Source organism: Daphnia pulicaria, chromosome 6 (assembly GCF_021234035.1).
Source record: "Daphnia pulicaria isolate SC F1-1A chromosome 6, SC_F0-13Bv2, whole genome shotgun sequence".
NCBI lineage: Eukaryota > Metazoa > Arthropoda > Branchiopoda > Diplostraca > Daphniidae > Daphnia > Daphnia pulicaria.
In genome coordinates, this window is record NC_060918.1 from 6,794,658 (window position 1) to 6,807,994 (window position 13,337).

Consider the following 13,337-nt stretch of genomic DNA (forward strand, 5'->3'; position numbering starts at 1 on the left):
TACCAGTCCGAATTCAATGAACAAACATTTCAATCACTTTGAAGTAATTTTCTATTCATCCATTGGGACTGGGATGGTAAATTTTCATTTTTGAATGTCAACGGCCATATCACGTAGAACGCACCTGGTCTCGTCAGCTCCCAGAAGTTAAGTTACGTCGAGTCCCGTTAGTACTTGGAAGGGTGACCGCTTGGGAATACGGAATGTCGTTGGCGATGAATAGTTTGTTTTCAATAACAAATTTCTTGAAATTTTTTTCAATCACGATGGTTACCAGTCCAAATTCGTAGATCAAAAATTTCAATGACACAGGGATAGGTTCAATTCATCTATAGGAATGATTCTGGATGAATTCCATTGAGAGTTTTTCAAAGTTTATCGCGTTTTTTTATTCGCGATGATTACCAGTCCGAATTCAATGAACAAACATTTCAATCACTTTGAAGTAATTTTCTATTCATCCATTGGGACTGGGAGGGTAAATTTTCATTTTTGAATGTCAACGGCCATATCACGTAGAACGCACCTGGTCTCGTCAGCTCCCAGAAGTTAAGTTACGTCGAGTCCCGTTAATACTTGGAAGGGTGACCGCTTGGGAATACGGAATGTCGTTGGCGATGAATAGTTTGTTTTCAATAACAAATTTCTTGAAATTTTTTTTCAATCACGATGGTTACCAGTCCAAATTCGTAGATCAAAAATTTCAATGACACAGGGATAGGTTCAATTCATCTATAGGAATGATTCTGGATGAATTCCATTGAGAGTTTTTCAAAGTTTATCGCGTTTTTTTATTCGCGATGGTTACCAGTCCGAATTCAATGAACAATCATTTCAATCACTTTGAAGTGATTTTCTATTCATCCATTGGGACTGGGAGGGTAAATTTTCATTTTTGAATGTCAACGGCCATATCACGTAGAACGCACCTGGTCTCGTCAGCTCCCAGAAGTTAAGTTACGTCGAGTCCCGTTAGTACTTGGAAGGGTGACCGCTTGGGAATACGGAATGTCGTTGGCGATGAATAGTTTGTTTTCAATAACAAATTTCTTTAAATTTTTTTTCAATCACGATGGTTACCAGTCCAAATTCGTAGATCAAAAATTTCAATGACACAGGGATAGGTTCAATTCATCTATAGGAATGATTCTGGATGAATTCCATTGAGAGTTTTTCAAAGTTTATCGCGTTTTTTTATTCGCGATGGTTACCAGTCCGAATTCAATGAACAAACATTTCAATCACTTTGAAGTGATTTTCTATTCATCCATTGGGACTGGGAGGGTAAATTTTCATTTTTGAATGTCAACGGCCATATCACGTAGAACGCACCTGGTCTCGTCAGCTCCCAGAAGTTAAGTTACGTCGAGTCCCGTTAGCATTTGGAAGGGTGACCGCTTGGGAATACGGAATGTTGTTGGCGATGAATAGTTTGTTTTCAATAACAAATTTCTTGAAATTTTTTTTCAATCACGATGGTTACCAGTCCAAATTCGTAGATCAAAAATTTCAATGACACAGGGATAGGTTCAATTCATCTATAGGAATGATTCTGGATGAATTCCATTGAGAGTTTTTCAAAGTTTATCGCGTTTTTTTATTCGCGATGATTACCAGTCCGAATTCAATGAACAAACATTTCAATCACTTTGAAGTAATTTTCTATTCATCCATTGGGACTGGGATGGTAAATTTTCATTTTTGAATGTCAACGGCCATATCACGTAGAACGCACCTGGTCTCGTCAGCTCCCAGAAGTTAAGTTACGTCGAGTCCCGTTAGTACTTGGAAGGGTGACCGCTTGGGAATACGGAATGTCGTTGGCGATGAATAGTTTGTTTTCAATAACAAATTTCTTGAAATTTTTTTCAATCACGATGGTTACCAGTCCAAATTCGTAGATCAAAAATTTCAATGACACAGGGATAGGTTCAATTCATCTATAGGAATGATTCTGGATGAATTCCATTGAGAGTTTTTCAAAGTTTATCGCGTTTTTTTATTCGCGATGGTTACCAGTCCGAATTCAATGAACAATCATTTCAATCACTTTGAAGTGATTTTCTATTCATCCATTGGGACTGGGAGGGTAAATTTTCATTTTTGAATGTCAACGGCCATATCACGTAGAACGCACCTGGTCTCGTCAGCTCCCAGAAGTTAAGTTACGTCGAGTCCCGTTAGTACTTGGAAGGGTGACCGCTTGGGAATACGGAATGTCGTTGGCGATGAATAGTTTGTTTTCAATAACAAATTTCTTGAAATTTTTTTTCAATCACGATGGTTACCAGTCCAAATTCGTAGATCAAAAATTTCAATGACACAGGGATAGGTTCAATTCATCTATAGGAATGATTCTGGATGAATTCCATTGAGAGTTTTTCAAAGTTTATCGCGTTTTTTTATTCGCGATGGTTACCAGTCCGAATTCAATGAACAAACATTTCAATCACTTTGAAGTGATTTTCTATTCATCCATTGGGACTGGGAGGGTAAATTTTCATTTTTGAATGTCAACGGCCATATCACGTAGAACGCACCTGGTCTCGTCAGCTCCCAGAAGTTAAGTTACGTCGAGTCCCGTTAGTACTTGGAAGGGTGACCGGTTGGGAATACGGAATGTCGTTGGCGATGAATAGTTTGTTTTCAATAACAAATTTCTTGAAATATTTTTTCAATCACGATGGTTACCAGTCCAAATTCGTAGATCAAAAATTTCAATGACACAGGGATAGGTTCAATTCATCTATAGGAATGATTCTGGATGAATTCCATTGAGAGTTTTTCAAAGTTTATCGCGTTTTTTTATTCGCGATGGTTACCAGTCCGAATTCAATGAACAAACATTTCAATCACTTTGAAGTGATTTTCTATTCATCCATTGGGACTGGGAGGGTAAATTTTCATTTTTGAATGTCAACGGCCATATCACGTAGAACGCACCTGGTCTCGTCAGCTCCCAGAAGTTAAGTTACGTCGAGTCCCGTTAGTACTTGGAAGGGTGACCGCTTGGGAATACGGGATGTCGTTGGCGATGAATAGTTTGTTTTCAATAACAAATTTCTTGAAATTTTTTTTCAATCACGATGGTTACCAGTCCAAATTCGTAGATCAAAAATTTCAATGACACAGGGATAGGTTCAATTCATCTATAGGAATGATTCTGGATGAATTCCATTGAGAGTTTTTCAAAGTTTATCGCGTTTTTTTATTCGCGATGGTTACCAGTCCGAATTCAATGAACAATCATTTCAATCACTTTGAAGTGATTTTCTATTCATCCATTGGGACTGGGAGGGTAAATTTTCATTTTTGAATGTCAACGGCCATATCACGTAGAACGCACCTGGTCTCGTCAGCTCCCAGAAGTTAAGTTACGTCGAGTCCCGTTAGTACTTGGAAGGGTGACCGCTTGGGAATACGGAATGTCGTTGGCGATGAATAGTTTGTTTTCAATAACAAATTTCTTGAAATTTTTTTTCAATCACGATGGTTACCAGTCCAAATTCGTAGATCAAAAATTTCAATGACACAGGGATAGGTTCAATTCATCTATAGGAATGATTCTGGATGAATTCCATTGAGAGTTTTTCAAAGTTTATCGCGTTTTTTTATTCGCGATGGTTACCAGTCCGAATTCAATGAACAAACATTTCAATCACTTTGAAGTGATTTTCTATTCATCCATTGGGACTGGGAGGGTAAATTTTCATTTTTGAATGTCAACGGCCATATCACGTAGAACGCACCTGGTCTCGTCAGCTCCCAGAAGTTAAGTTACGTCGAGTCCCGTTAGTACTTGGAAGGGTGACCGGTTGGGAATACGGAATGTCGTTGGCGATGAATAGTTTGTTTTCAATAACAAATTTCTTGAAATATTTTTTCAATCACGATGGTTACCAGTCCAAATTCGTAGATCAAAAATTTCAATGACACAGGGATAGGTTCAATTCATCTATAGGAATGATTCTGGATGAATTCCATTGAGAGTTTTTCAAAGTATATCGCGTTTTTTTATTCGCGATGGTTACCAGTCCGAATTCAATGAACAAACATTTCAATCACTTTGAAGTGATTTTCTATTCATCCATTGGGACTGGGAGGGTAAATTTTCATTTTTGAATGTCAACGGCCATATCACGTAGAACGCACCTGGTCTCGTCAGCTCCCAGAAGTTAAGTTACGTCGAGTCCCGTTAGTACTTGGAAGGGTGACCGCTTGGGAATACGGGATGTCGTTGGCGATGAATAGTTTGTTTTCAATAACAAATTTCTTGAAATTTTTTTTCAATCACGATGGTTACCAGTCCAAATTCGTAGATCAAAAATTTCAATGACACAGGGATAGGTTCAATTCATCTATAGGAATGATTCTGGATGAATTCCATTGAGAGTTTTTCAAAGTTTATCGCGTTTTTTTATTCGCGATGATTACCAGTCCGAATTCAATGAACAAACATTTCAATCACTTTGAAGTGATTTTCTGTTCATCCATTGGGACTGGGATGGTAAATTTTCATTTTTGAATGTCAACGGCCATATCACGTAGAACGCACCTGGTCTCGTCAGCTCTCAGAAGTTAAGTTACGTCGAGTCCCGTTAGTACTTGGAAGGGTGACCGCTTGGGAATACGGGATGTCGTTGGCGATGAAGAGTTTGTTTTCAATAACAAATTTCTTTAAATTTTTTTTCAATCACGATGGTTACCAGTCCAAATTCGTAGATCAAAAATTTCAATGACACAGGGATAGGTTCAATTCATCTATAGGAATGATTCTGGATGAATTCCATTGAGAGTTTTTCAAAGTTTATCGCGTTTTTTTATTCGCGATGATTACCAGTCCGAATTCAATGAACAAACATTTCAATCACTTTGAAGTGATTTTCTGTTCATCCATTGGGACTGGGATGGTAAATTTTCATTTTTGAATCTCAACGGCCATATCACGTAGAACGCACCTGGTCTCGTCAGCTCCCAGAAGTTAAGTTACGTCGAGTCCCGTTAGTACTTGGAAGGGTGACCGCTTGGGAATACGGGATGTCGTTGGCGATGAAGAGTTTGTTTTCAATAACAAATTTCTTTAAATTTTTTTTCAATCACGATGGTTACCAGTCCAAATTCGTAGATCAAAAATTTCAATGACACTGGGATAGGTTCAATTCATCTATAGGAATGATTCTGGATGAATTCCATTGAGAGTTTTTCAAAGTTTATCGCGTTTTTTTATTCGCGATGGTTACCAGTCCGAATTCAATGAACAAACATTTCAATCACTTTGAAGTGATTTTCTATTCATCCATTGGGACTGGGAGGGTAAATTTTCATTTTGGAATGTCAACGGCCATATCACGTAGAACGCACCTGGTCTCGTCAGCTCCCAGAAGTTAAGTTACGTCGAGTCCCGTTAGTACTTGGAAGGGTGACCGCTTGGGAATACGGGATGTCGTTGGCGATGAATAGTTTGTTTTCAATAACAAATTTCTTGAAATTTTTTTTCAATCACGATGGTTACCAGTCCAAATTCGTAGATCAAAAATTTCAATGACACAGGGATAGGTTCAATTCATCTATAGGAATGATTCTGGATGAATTCCATTGAGAGTTTTTCAAAGTTTATCGCGTTTTTTTATTCGCGATGATTACCAGTCCTAATTCAATGAACAAACATTTCAATCACTTTGAAGTAATTTTCTATTCATCCATTGGGACTGGGAGGGTAAATTTTCATTTTTGAATGTCAACGGCTATATCACGTAGAACGCACCTGGTCTCGTCAGCTCCCAGAAGTTAAGTTACGTCGAGTCCCGTTAGTACTTGGAAGGGTGACCGCTTGGGAATACGGAATGTCGTTGGCGATGAATAGTTTGTTTTCAATAACAAATTTCTTGAAATTTTTTTTCAATCACGATGGTTACCAGTCCAAATTCGTAGATCAAAAATTTCAATGACACAGGGATAGGTTCAATTCATCTATAGGAATGATTCTGGATGAATTCCATTGAGAGTTTTTCAAAGTTTATCGCGTTTTTTTATTCGCGATGATTACCAGTCCGAATTCAATGAACAAACATTTCAATCACTTTGAAGTGATTTTCTGTTCATCCATTGGGACTGGGATGGTAAATTTTCATTTTTGAATCTCAACGGCCATATCACGTAGAACGCACCTGGTCTCGTCAGCTCTCAGAAGTTAAGTTACGTCGAGTCCCGTTAGTACTTGGAAGGGTGACCGCTTGGGAATACGGGATGTCGTTGGCGATGAAGAGTTTGTTTTCAATAACAAATTTCTTTAAATTTTTTTTCAATCACGATGGTTACCAGTCCAAATTCGTAGATCAAAAATTTCAATGACACAGGGATAGGTTCAATTCATCTATAGGAATGATTCTGGATGAATTCCATTGAGAGTTTTTCAAAGTTTATCGCGTTTTTTTATTCGCGATGATTACCAGTCCGAATTCAATGAACAAACATTTCAATCACTTTGAAGTGATTTTCTGTTCATCCATTGGGACTGGGATGGTAAATTTTCATTTTTGAATCTCAACGGCCATATCACGTAGAACGCACCTGGTCTCGTCAGCTCCCAGAAGTTAAGTTACGTCGAGTCCCGTTAGTACTTGGAAGGGTGACCGCTTGGGAATACGGGATGTCGTTGGCGATGAAGAGTTTGTTTTCAATAACAAATTTCTTTAAATTTTTTTTCAATCACGATGGTTACCAGTCCAAATTCGTAGATCAAAAATTTCAATGACACTGGGATAGGTTCAATTCATCTATAGGAATGATTCTGGATGAATTCCATTGAGAGTTTTTCAAAGTTTATCGCGTTTTTTTATTCGCGATGGTTACCAGTCCGAATTCAATGAACAAACATTTCAATCACTTTGAAGTGATTTTCTATTCATCCATTGGGACTGGGAGGGTAAATTTTCATTTTGGAATGTCAACGGCCATATCACGTAGAACGCACCTGGTCTCGTCAGCTCCCAGAAGTTAAGTTACGTCGAGTCCCGTTAGTACTTGGAAGGGTGACCGCTTGGGAATACGGGATGTCGTTGGCGATGAATAGTTTGTTTTCAATAACAAATTTCTTGAAATTTTTTTTCAATCACGATGGTTACCAGTCCAAATTCGTAGATCAAAAATTTCAATGACACAGGGATAGGTTCAATTCATCTATAGGAATGATTCTGGATGAATTCCATTGAGAGTTTTTCAAAGTTTATCGCGTTTTTTTATTCGCGATGATTACCAGTCCTAATTCAATGAACAAACATTTCAATCACTTTGAAGTAATTTTCTATTCATCCATTGGGACTGGGAGGGTAAATTTTCATTTTTGAATGTCAACGGCTATATCACGTAGAACGCACCTGGTCTCGTCAGCTCCCAGAAGTTAAGTTACGTCGAGTCCCGTTAGTACTTGGAAGGGTGACCGCTTGGGAATACGGAATGTCGTTGGCGATGAATAGTTTGTTTTCAATAACAAATTTCTTGAAATTTTTTTTCAATCACGATGGTTACCAGTCCAAATTCGTAGATCAAAAATTTCAATGACACAGGGATAGGTTCAATTCATCTATAGGAATGATTCTGGATGAATTCCATTGAGAGTTTTTCAAAGTTTATCGCGTTTTTTTATTCGCGATGATTACCAGTCCGAATTCAATGAACAAACATTTCAATCACTTTGAAGTAATTTTCTATTCATCCATTGGGACTGGGAGGGTAAATTTTCATTTTTGAATGTCAACGGCCATATCACGTAGAACGCACCTGGTCTCGTCAGCTCCAAGAAGTTAAGTTACGTCGAGTCCCGTTAGCACTTGGAAGGGTGACCGCTTGGGAATACGGAATGTTGTTGGCGATGAATAGTTTGTTTTCAATAACAAATTTCTTGAAATTTTTTTTCAATCACGATGGTTACCAGTCCAAATTCGTAGATCAAAAATTTCAATGACACAGGGATAGGTTCAATTCATCTATAGGAATGATTCTGGATGAATTCCATTGAGAGTTTTTCAAAGTTTATCGCGTTTTTTTATTCGCGATGATTACCAGTCCGAATTCAATGAACAAACATTTCAATCACTTTGAAGTGATTTTCTGTTCATCCATTGGGACTGGGATGGTAAATTTTCATTTTTGAATCTCAACGGCCATATCACGTAGAACGCACCTGGTCTCGTCAGCTCCCAGAAGTTAAGTTACGTCGAGTCCCGTTAGTACTTGGAAGGGTGACCGCTTGGGAATACGGGATGTCGTTGGCGACGAATAGTTTGCTTTCAATAACAAATTTCTTGAAATTTTTTTTCAATCACGATGGTTACCAGTCCAAATTCGTAGATCAAAAATTTCAATGACACTGGGATAGGTTCAATTCATCTATAGGAATGATTCTGGATGAATTCCATTGAGAGTTTTTCAAAGTTTATCGCGTTTTTTTATTCGCGATGGTTACCAGTCCGAATTCAATGAACAAACATTTCAATCACTTTGAAGTGATTTTCTATTCATCCATTGGGACTGGGAGGGTAAATTTTCATTTTGGAATGTCAACGGCCATATCACGTAGAACGCACCTGGTCTCGTCAGCTCCCAGAAGTTAAGTTACGTCGAGTCCCGTTAGTACTTGGAAGGGTGACCGCTTGGGAATACGGGATGTCGTTGGCGATGAATAGTTTGTTTTCAATAACAAATTTCTTGAAATTTTTTTTCAATCACGATGGTTACCAGTCCAAATTCGTAGATCAAAAATTTCAATGACACAGGGATAGGTTCAATTCATCTATAGGAATGATTCTGGATGAATTCCATTGAGAGTTTTTCAAAGTTTATCGCGTTTTTTTATTCGCGATGATTACCAGTCCGAATTCAATGAACAAACATTTCAATCACTTTGAAGTGATTTTCTGTTCATCCATTGGGACTGGGATGGTAAATTTTCATTTTTGAATCTCAACGGCCATATCACGTAGAACGCACCTGGTCTCGTCAGCTCCCAGAAGTTAAGTTACGTCGAGTCCCGTTAGTACTTGGAAGGGTGACCGCTTGGGAATACGGGATGTCGTTGGCGACGAATAGTTTGCTTTCAATAACAAATTTCTTGAAATTTTTTTTCAATCACGATGGTTACCAGTCCAAATTCGTAGATCAAAAATTTCAATGACACTGGGATAGGTTCAATTCATCTATAGGAATGATTCTGGATGAATTCCATTGAGAGTTTTTCAAAGTTTATCGCGTTTTTTTATTCGCGATGGTTACCAGTCCGAATTCAATGAACAAACATTTCAATCACTTTGAAGTGATTTTCTATTCATCCATTGGGACTGGGAGGGTAAATTTTCATTTTGGAATGTCAACGGCCATATCACGTAGAACGCACCTGGTCTCGTCAGCTCCCAGAAGTTAAGTTACGTCGAGTCCCGTTAGTACTTGGAAGGGTGACCGCTTGGGAATACGGGATGTCGTTGGCGATGAATAGTTTGTTTTCAATAACAAATTTCTTGAAATTTTTTTTCAATCACGATGGTTACCAGTCCAAATTCGTAGATCAAAAATTTCAATGACACAGGGATAGGTTCAATTCATCTATAGGAATGATTCTGGATGAATTCCATTGAGAGTTTTTCAAAGTTTATCGCGTTTTTTTATTCGCGATGGTTACCAGTCCGAATTCAATGAACAAACATTTCAATCACTTTGAAGTGATTTTCTATTCATCCATTGGGACTGGGAGGGTAAATTTTCATTTTGGAATGTCAACGGCCATATCACGTAGAACGCACCTGGTCTCGTCAGCTCCCAGAAGTTAAGTTACGTCGAGTCCCGTTAGTACTTGGAAGGGTGACCGCTTGGGAATACGGGATGTCGTTGGCGATGAATAGTTTGTTTTCAATAACAAATTTCTTGAAATTTTTTTTCAATCACGATGGTTACCAGTCCAAATTCGTAGATCAAAAATTTCAATGACACAGGGATAGGTTCAATTCATCTATAGGAATGATTCTGGATGAATTCCATTGAGAGTTTTTCAAAGTTTATCGCGTTTTTTTATTCGCGATGATTACCAGTCCGAATTCAATGAACAAACATTTCAATCACTTTGAAGTGATTTTCTGTTCATCCATTGGGACTGGGATGGTAAATTTTCATTTTTGAATCTCAACGGCCATATCACGTAGAACGCACCTGGTCTCGTCAGCTCCCAGAAGTTAAGTTACGTCGAGTCCCGTTAGTACTTGGAAGGGTGACCGCTTGGGAATACGGGATGTCGTTGGCGACGAATAGTTTGCTTTCAATAACAAATTTCTTGAAATTTTTTTTCAATCACGATGGTTACCAGTCCAAATTCGTAGATCAAAAATTTCAATGACACTGGGATAGGTTCAATTCATCTATAGGAATGATTCTGGATGAATTCCATTGAGAGTTTTTCAAAGTTTATCGCGTTTTTTTATTCGCGATGGTTACCAGTCCGAATTCAATGAACAAACATTTCAATCACTTTGAAGTGATTTTCTATTCATCCATTGGGACTGGGAGGGTAAATTTTCATTTTGGAATGTCAACGGCCATATCACGTAGAACGCACCTGGTCTCGTCAGCTCCCAGAAGTTAAGTTACGTCGAGTCCCGTTAGTACTTGGAAGGGTGACCGCTTGGGAATACGGGATGTCGTTGGCGATGAATAGTTTGTTTTCAATAACAAATTTCTTGAAATTTTTTTTCAATCACGATGGTTACCAGTCCAAATTCGTAGATCAAAAATTTCAATGACACAGGGATAGGTTCAATTCATCTATAGGAATGATTCTGGATGAATTCCATTGAGAGTTTTTCAAAGTTTATCGCGTTTTTTTATTCGCGATGGTTACCAGTCCGAATTCAATGAACAAACATTTCAATCACTTTGAAGTGATTTTCTATTCATCCATTGGGACTGGGAGGGTAAATTTTCATTTTGGAATGTCAACGGCCATATCACGTAGAACGCACCTGGTCTCGTCAGCTCCCAGAAGTTAAGTTACGTCGAGTCCCGTTAGTACTTGGAAGGGTGACCGCTTGGGAATACGGGATGTCGTTGGCGATGAATAGTTTGTTTTCAATAACAAATTTCTTGAAATTTTTTTTCAATCACGATGGTTACCAGTCCAAATTCGTAGATCAAAAATTTCAATGACACAGGGATAGGTTCAATTCATCTATAGGAATGATTCTGGATGAATTCCATTGAGAGTTTTTCAAAGTTTATCGCGTTTTTTTATTCGCGATGATTACCAGTCCGAATTCAATGAACAAACATTTCAATCACTTTGAAGTGATTTTCTGTTCATCCATTGGGACTGGGATGGTAAATTTTCATTTTTGAATCTCAACGGCCATATCACGTAGAACGCACCTGGTCTCGTCAGCTCCCAGAAGTTAAGTTACGTCGAGTCCCGTTAGTACTTGGAAGGGTGACCGCTTGGGAATACGGGATGTCGTTGGCGATGAATAGTTTGCTTTCAATAACAAATTTCTTGAAATTTTTTTTCAATCACGATGGTTACCAGTCCAAATTCGTAGATCAAAAATTTCAATGACACTGGGATAGGTTCAATTCATCTATAGGAATGATTCTGGATGAATTCCATTGAGAGTTTTTCAAAGTTTATCGCGTTTTTTTATTCGCGATGGTTACCAGTCCGAATTCAATGAACAAACATTTCAATCACTTTGAAGTGATTTTCTATTCATCCATTGGGACTGGGAGGGTAAATTTTCATTTTGGAATGTCAACGGCCATATCACGTAGAACGCACCTGGTCTCGTCAGCTCCCAGAAGTTAAGTTACGTCGAGTCCCGTTAGTACTTGGAAGGGTGACCGCTTGGGAATACGGGATGTCGTTGGCGATGAATAGTTTGTTTTCAATAACAAATTTCTTGAAATTTTTTTTCAATCACGATGGTTACCAGTCCAAATTCGTAGATCAAAAATTTCAATGACACAGGGATAGGTTCAATTCATCTATAGGAATGATTCTGGATGAATTCCATTGAGAGTTTTTCAAAGTTTATCGCGTTTTTTTATTCGCGATGGTTACCAGTCCGAATTCAATGAACAAACATTTCAATCACTTTGAAGTGATTTTCTATTCATCCATTGGGACTGGGAGGGTAAATTTTCATTTTGGAATGTCAACGGCCATATCACGTAGAACGCACCTGGTCTCGTCAGCTCCCAGAAGTTAAGTTACGTCGAGTCCCGTTAGTACTTGGAAGGGTGACCGCTTGGGAATACGGGATGTCGTTGGCGATGAATAGTTTGTTTTCAATAACAAATTTCTTGAAATTTTTTTTCAATCACGATGGTTACCAGTCCAAATTCGTAGATCAAAAATTTCAATGACACAGGGATAGGTTCAATTCATCTATAGGAATGATTCTGGATGAATTCCATTGAGAGTTTTTCAAAGTTTATCGCGTTTTTTTATTCGCGATGATTACCAGTCCGAATTCAATGAACAAACATTTCAATCACTTTGAAGTAATTTTCTATTCATCCATTGGGACTGGGAGGGTAAATTTTCATTTTTGAATGTCAACGGCCATATCACGTAGAACGCACCTGGTCTCGTCAGCTCCAAGAAGTTAAGTTACGTCGAGTCCCGTTAGCACTTGGAAGGGTGACCGCTTGGGAATACGGAATGTTGTTGGCGATGAATAGTTTGTTTTCAATAACAAATTTCTTGAAATTTTTTTTCAATCACGATGGTTACCAGTCCAAATTCGTAGATCAAAAATTTCAATGACACAGGGATAGGTTCAATTCATCTATAGGAATGATTCTGGATGAATTCCATTGAGAGTTTTTCAAAGTTTATCGCGTTTTTTTATTCGCGATGATTACCAGTCCGAATTCAATGAACAAACATTTCAATCACTTTGAAGTGATTTTCTGTTCATCCATTGGGACTGGGATGGTAAATTTTCATTTTTGAATCTCAACGGCCATATCACGTAGAACGCACCTGGTCTCGTCAGCTCCCAGAAGTTAAGTTACGTCGAGTCCCGTTAGTACTTGGAAGGGTGACCGCTTGGGAATACGGGATGTCGTTGGCGATGAATAGTTTGCTTTCAATAACAAATTTCTTGAAATTTTTTTTCAATCACGATGGTTACCAGTCCAAATTCGTAGATCAAAAATTTCAATGACACTGGGATAGGTTCAATTCATCTATAGGAATGATTCTGGATGAATTCCATTGAGAGTTTTTCAAAGTTTATCGCGTTTTTTTATTCGCGATGGTTACCAGTCCGAATTCAATGAACAAACATTTCAATCACTTT

General features: G+C 38.2%; 33 pseudogenes; all 33 read left to right on the top strand.

Annotated features, from left to right (window-relative positions):
• Nucleotides 1-96: 96 nt before the first annotated feature.
• On the top strand, nucleotides 97-215 carry LOC124344951 (annotated as a pseudogene).
• Nucleotides 216-498: 283 nt separating this feature from the next.
• On the top strand, nucleotides 499-617 carry LOC124345755 (annotated as a pseudogene).
• Nucleotides 618-901: 284 nt separating this feature from the next.
• LOC124344952 lies at nucleotides 902-1,020 on the top strand (annotated as a pseudogene).
• A 284-nt stretch (nucleotides 1,021-1,304) lies between these two features.
• LOC124346027 lies at nucleotides 1,305-1,423 on the top strand (annotated as a pseudogene).
• Nucleotides 1,424-1,707: 284 nt separating this feature from the next.
• LOC124344953 lies at nucleotides 1,708-1,826 on the top strand (annotated as a pseudogene).
• A 283-nt stretch (nucleotides 1,827-2,109) lies between these two features.
• LOC124344955 lies at nucleotides 2,110-2,228 on the top strand (annotated as a pseudogene).
• A 284-nt stretch (nucleotides 2,229-2,512) lies between these two features.
• Nucleotides 2,513-2,631, top strand: LOC124345614 (annotated as a pseudogene).
• A 284-nt stretch (nucleotides 2,632-2,915) lies between these two features.
• Nucleotides 2,916-3,034, top strand: LOC124344756 (annotated as a pseudogene).
• Nucleotides 3,035-3,318: 284 nt separating this feature from the next.
• LOC124344956 lies at nucleotides 3,319-3,437 on the top strand (annotated as a pseudogene).
• A 284-nt stretch (nucleotides 3,438-3,721) lies between these two features.
• Nucleotides 3,722-3,840, top strand: LOC124345616 (annotated as a pseudogene).
• A 284-nt stretch (nucleotides 3,841-4,124) lies between these two features.
• LOC124344767 lies at nucleotides 4,125-4,243 on the top strand (annotated as a pseudogene).
• Nucleotides 4,244-4,527: 284 nt separating this feature from the next.
• LOC124344685 lies at nucleotides 4,528-4,646 on the top strand (annotated as a pseudogene).
• Nucleotides 4,647-4,930: 284 nt separating this feature from the next.
• Nucleotides 4,931-5,049, top strand: LOC124344834 (annotated as a pseudogene).
• Nucleotides 5,050-5,333: 284 nt separating this feature from the next.
• On the top strand, nucleotides 5,334-5,452 carry LOC124344779 (annotated as a pseudogene).
• A 284-nt stretch (nucleotides 5,453-5,736) lies between these two features.
• Nucleotides 5,737-5,855, top strand: LOC124345456 (annotated as a pseudogene).
• Nucleotides 5,856-6,139: 284 nt separating this feature from the next.
• On the top strand, nucleotides 6,140-6,258 carry LOC124345375 (annotated as a pseudogene).
• A 284-nt stretch (nucleotides 6,259-6,542) lies between these two features.
• LOC124344835 lies at nucleotides 6,543-6,661 on the top strand (annotated as a pseudogene).
• Nucleotides 6,662-6,945: 284 nt separating this feature from the next.
• On the top strand, nucleotides 6,946-7,064 carry LOC124344790 (annotated as a pseudogene).
• A 284-nt stretch (nucleotides 7,065-7,348) lies between these two features.
• On the top strand, nucleotides 7,349-7,467 carry LOC124345457 (annotated as a pseudogene).
• A 284-nt stretch (nucleotides 7,468-7,751) lies between these two features.
• On the top strand, nucleotides 7,752-7,870 carry LOC124346160 (annotated as a pseudogene).
• Nucleotides 7,871-8,154: 284 nt separating this feature from the next.
• LOC124344836 lies at nucleotides 8,155-8,273 on the top strand (annotated as a pseudogene).
• Nucleotides 8,274-8,557: 284 nt separating this feature from the next.
• LOC124344802 lies at nucleotides 8,558-8,676 on the top strand (annotated as a pseudogene).
• Nucleotides 8,677-8,960: 284 nt separating this feature from the next.
• Nucleotides 8,961-9,079, top strand: LOC124344837 (annotated as a pseudogene).
• Nucleotides 9,080-9,363: 284 nt separating this feature from the next.
• Nucleotides 9,364-9,482, top strand: LOC124344815 (annotated as a pseudogene).
• A 284-nt stretch (nucleotides 9,483-9,766) lies between these two features.
• Nucleotides 9,767-9,885, top strand: LOC124344827 (annotated as a pseudogene).
• Nucleotides 9,886-10,169: 284 nt separating this feature from the next.
• Nucleotides 10,170-10,288, top strand: LOC124344839 (annotated as a pseudogene).
• Nucleotides 10,289-10,572: 284 nt separating this feature from the next.
• LOC124344838 lies at nucleotides 10,573-10,691 on the top strand (annotated as a pseudogene).
• Nucleotides 10,692-10,975: 284 nt separating this feature from the next.
• Nucleotides 10,976-11,094, top strand: LOC124344850 (annotated as a pseudogene).
• Nucleotides 11,095-11,378: 284 nt separating this feature from the next.
• LOC124344841 lies at nucleotides 11,379-11,497 on the top strand (annotated as a pseudogene).
• Nucleotides 11,498-11,781: 284 nt separating this feature from the next.
• On the top strand, nucleotides 11,782-11,900 carry LOC124344862 (annotated as a pseudogene).
• Nucleotides 11,901-12,184: 284 nt separating this feature from the next.
• LOC124344874 lies at nucleotides 12,185-12,303 on the top strand (annotated as a pseudogene).
• A 284-nt stretch (nucleotides 12,304-12,587) lies between these two features.
• On the top strand, nucleotides 12,588-12,706 carry LOC124346161 (annotated as a pseudogene).
• A 284-nt stretch (nucleotides 12,707-12,990) lies between these two features.
• LOC124344842 lies at nucleotides 12,991-13,109 on the top strand (annotated as a pseudogene).
• The last annotated feature ends 228 nt before the right edge of the window (nucleotides 13,110-13,337 follow it).